This window comes from Octopus bimaculoides, chromosome 9, assembly GCF_046866305.1.
Source record: "Octopus bimaculoides isolate indiv1 chromosome 9, ASM4686630v1, whole genome shotgun sequence".
Taxonomy (NCBI): Eukaryota; Metazoa; Mollusca; class Cephalopoda; order Octopoda; family Octopodidae; genus Octopus; species Octopus bimaculoides.
The window spans coordinates 5,758,959-5,763,958 of record NC_142936.1 but is presented as its reverse complement, the minus strand read 5'-3'; the positions used below and the strand labels follow the sequence as shown (position 1 = coordinate 5,763,958).

General features: G+C 35.7%; 2 protein-coding genes across 6 annotated transcripts in view; one reads left to right on the top strand and one right to left on the bottom strand.

Annotated features, from left to right (window-relative positions):
- The window catches only part of LOC106878116 (UPF0415 protein C7orf25 homolog), a 258,033-nt gene that overhangs the window by 53,022 nt on the left and 200,011 nt on the right, over positions 1–5,000 (top strand). The window lies entirely within an intron of this gene.
- The window catches only part of LOC106878202 (uncharacterized), a 129,400-nt gene that overhangs the window by 2,561 nt on the left and 121,839 nt on the right, over positions 1–5,000 (bottom strand). The gene's annotated exons all lie outside the window — the stretch shown is intronic.

Genomic DNA, 5,000 nt, shown 5'->3' with positions numbered 1-5,000 from the left:
TTTGTTTACTTTCCATTATTTTCTGTTTTTAATTATCAAATCTTAAAAAAAAAAAGCAAAATAACTTGAATTTATTTGCCACAAGGGCACCTTAAAGAAAGATAAAAATATTAGAAAACAGAAACAGACAGAAAGACAGACAGACACACAGACAGACAGTAAACAATGAGAGGGGATTATTGATATTTGCAAAAAGAATTATTCGAAAAAATCAATATGGGTTTTAGTTTATATAATAGATCGATATTATATTGATAATGTGTCATTATTAATATGATATTCTTTTCTACTCAAGGCCAGAAATTTTGGGCGAGTGGGGGGTGCTGTCAATTAGATTGACCCCAGTAAGCAACTGGTACTTAATTTATCGACTCCGAAAGGATGAAAGGCAAAGTTGAATTCCGCTGAAGTCGACTTTGCCTTTCATCCTTTGTCTATATATTCCTGGGTCCTCTCGGGTGACCCATCTAGCAAAGTCTCAGTCAGTCCCCATCTTCACCTGCTGTAACCATATGGCATGTGGTCATCTAACACAAGCCACCAACTCAGCCAGATCCGCTGTGAAGAAGCGAACACAGTGAGTAGGGTCTGATTCAGAAGATTGAGCAACATGACCAAACAGCCTGAGCTGGCACTCCCAGATCAGACAAGTAACAGGACATATATCTGAGTTTCTGAGGAGAGTCATTCATTGGATATGAAATCCAGCCAATGGTAACCCATAATCCTTCAAAGCATTCTGGTACCAAAGGAATTCAGGCAGCTCCAAAGAGTCTCAATCAGCGACCAAATGCATTATCCGATATCAGTGATAAATGAATCGGAATAGCTGCGCATAGAGATAAATGTAATTGTGTAAACAGGTAGAGAGAAACGCTACACAATATAAACCAGTTGGAAACAATTTTCTTGATTATTTATTTTAATTAACTACGGCTCCATTCTGTGGTATTGTAAATTATCTTTCAATGATAAATTTTCCAAAATACAAATGGCACTGTTATACTAATTTCCAGTTCTTTCTTCTCTAAACCATTCTATTGATGCTATTAGTTCACTGAACGTTCTACATTTAACATACTGCTTCTGGGGGTTTTTTCAGCATTTTATTCTCTCACTCTTACACTTTCGGTGTGTGCATACGAATGCATGTTGGTAACAGTGTATGTCTTATTTTTTCTTACACATTTATACATGTGTGTGTGTGTATATATATAGATATATATATCACCATCATCATCTTCATCATTTTAACATCCACTCTTCCATACTTGCTTATGTTTTTACATATGTGTGTGTGTGTATCAGTATGCATAGAGATTATTATATACTCTATGTTTATCCATGAATGTTCTTGTGTGTTGATATATATATATATATATATTTATATATATATATATATATATTTATATGAGGGGGTCCTGAAAAGCTGAAAAGTTCCTGGCTTTAAGGGTATTGTGAAAGGCCTTACTGGAGGCCCAACCTTCCAAGTTCTTTTTACAGGGCTTAGAAAAACTGAAGGACTGCTGCAATAAATATGTGAATCTGAGAGGGGAATATGTTGAATAAAATCATTAACTGATCCTCCTGTATTTTCTTTTACCCAAAGCCAGGAACATTTCAGCACCTCCTCATATATATATATATATATATATATATATATATATATATATATAGTGTTCATTTCATTTCCCATCCCTTTTTCCACGCTAATACTGTTTTGGCTGGAAGTAATTAGAGAGAATATCAACCATGGTATTTACAGTGGCTTGTCTTTGTTTATGAAGAAAACAAACAGAACAGTAAATTACAGAAATATTATAAATGATATAATTCAGTGTGTGTGTGTGTGTGTGTGTGTGTGTGTGTGTGTGACAGACAGTTATTTAATGATGTCTCTATGAAGAATATTTGTGTGGAAAGAAATCTGCTTCCCGACTGCATGGTTCTGGGTTCAGTTCTGAACTGCATGGGACTGGGTAAGTGTCCTCTCTTGTAGCCTTTATGCTGACCAATACCTTGAGAGTGGATTAGGCTGATGGAAACTGAAAGAATCTTGTTGTTGTGTGTGTGTGTGTGTGTGTGTGTGTGTGTATGCTTGTGCAAACGTGTTTGTATACATACAAATACACACACACACACACGCACACACTCATGAGCTCCTTCCAGTTTCCATTAACCAGTTTCCATTTGCGCAAGATGTCACACAGTGGGACTGAACCCAGAACCATGTGGTCGGCAAGCAAGCTTCTTACTACACAGCCATGTGCTTGCACCCATATTTATTAATCATTTTCATTCTCCAGCATTTGTTTTTTTTCTTTTCATGCTTGCACGAGTGGGACAGTTTATTTGTTGGAACAATTGTGCTTAACAGATGGATGCTTGTTCTGTCTTGAACCACTCAACTGTGAAGTAGGAGTGGAAGATTATTTCGTGTTTAGCCAGGCAAAATGTAACAAGCAGAGTTCGGTGCTCTGTTCAAGAGTGAAATGCAAATGATAATTGTGGTGTCTGAACTTAGGAGCATGTGGTATTATGAAGAGAGGTCGAGTATTTTAACCTCTCAATCACTGATCAGTTATGTAAACTGGAGTAGGTCGTTGTGACACCACCACTAAATGGTTGCTCAATTTGCTAGAAATAGCAGCCAAATCTACCTCAGATTACATCCTAGCATCTTAGAAAAGAAGGACACATTGAATAATGTGGTTCTGGATTCTCTGCATATGGGGGAAAAAACAGTGTTTTAAATTTATGATAACTTACCACCGTAGGCGCAGGAGTGGCTGTGTGGTAAGTAGCTTGCTTACCAACCACATGGTTCCTGTTTCAGTCCCACTGCATGGCACCTTGGGCAGGTGTCTTCTACTATAGCCTTGGGCTGACCAAAGCCTTGTGAGTGGATTTGGAAGACAGAAACTGAAAGAAACCTGTCATATGTGTGTGTGGTGTGTTTATATGTATATATGCATGGGTATGTGTTTGTGTGTCTGTGTTTGCCCACCCCCCACCATTGCTTGACAACCGACGCTTGTGTTTATGTCCCCGTAACTTAGCAGTTCGGCAAAAGAGACCAATAGAATAAGTACTAGGCTTACTAAGAATAAGTCCTGTGTGGGGGGGGGGGGCGATTCGTTCGATTAACAGCAGTGCTCCAGCATGGCCACAGTCAAATGACTGAAACAAGTGAAAGAATAAAAGAGAGACTAGAAGAATATATAAACGGCAACAGAATCTTGCTTCTGATTAAAAATAGATCCTTCTCCAAGATGTCCTGGTTATATAAGATATGTATACAAGCATAGAATGGTTAGATGGCACCAGGCAACTGCACTCATTGCAGCAAAATGTTGTGTTGTACGAGAAAAGAATGGTTATTTCAACTACATGAGAATATTGAACACTAATTAATTTGTTACTATTAACAGATGTTCTGTGTTTTCCAAATTAGAAAGAGAAACTGAATGTATTCTCCCATATGGATGGGACAAATACGAAGTTAGAGCAGCTAGGGAGCATTTGTTAATTATATTTGTTGTAAAGGGAAGTTATGTTAAGAAATAACCGAATATTTACATTGGCAGACATGTGTATATGGACTACTAATTAATTATCTAATTGACTTCAGGGCTAAATAACAACAACAACAACAGCAGGACAGTGTAAGTGAAGTATGCTAAATTGAGATAGAAAATGTGAGAACGGTATTTTATACTCTCTTTGTATCTGATCTGACACTTGTGGTAACAGTTGTGAAATTGGATGTAGGGATCACAGGGGCTAATGTCAGGTTACTAAATAAATTGAATATGTACTTTTTTTATACATGCAGTGTGTGTATTAATCAATTTATCTATCTATCCATCTATTCATCTATCTATTTATCTGTCTGACTGTCTGTCTATCCATCTATTTATCTATCCATCTATTTATCTATCTATCTATCCATCATCTATCTATCTATCCATCCATCCATCATCTATCTATCTACCTATCTATCCATTAAATCATCTATCCATCCATCATCTATCTATTTATCTATCTATCTATCCATCCATCATCTATCCATCCATCATCTATCTATCTGTCTACTGGGGTCAATTTATTTGACTAAAACCAATCAAGGTGTTGCCCCAGCATGGCCGCTGTTCAATAACTAATACAAATGGAAGGTAAAAGGGACACACTAAGAACTCACACAAACGTAAAAATTCAGAGAATGTGTTGATTTCAAATGGGTTTCATAGTAAACCCCTGTTAAGATGTACACCATGTTATTCAGGGAGTTTGACCCGAGATAACGCTAGTTTATAAGCCTGCCTTGTACATAAATCTGTAGGGCATTGTCCCTGTGCAAGGCCCTGCTCCCACATCTCTGAAATAATGTCAACGGTTGGAGGTGGTGGGGTATAAATACATTCAAATATCCACACTCACATAGTTTTACATTCATACACACACACACAATTGGTCGCATTTTCAGAGACGTCAATCTGGTTTCTATGGTAACACAACAGCCATCATAGCAACGAAAGAAAGAAAGAAAGAATTCTGCATAGATATACACACACACACACACACACACACACACACACACACACATGCAAGTGCAAAACTGAATGACGAAAGGAAGTTTCAAAAATATATATACATATATATGCATACATACTACCATGTAATATAGAAATATTTACACACATGCCCATATGTATATATACACACACATATATATTCACACACACATGTACCTACATATACATACATATACATATATATACATACATATATGTATGTATACATATATGTATATATATATACATTTATGTATATATACATGCATATATATATATGCATATATACATACATATATATACATATATACATATACATATATATTTATATATATATATATATATATATATATATATATATATATATATATATATATATATACATTTATATATATATGCATATAATTATATATTTATGTTATATAT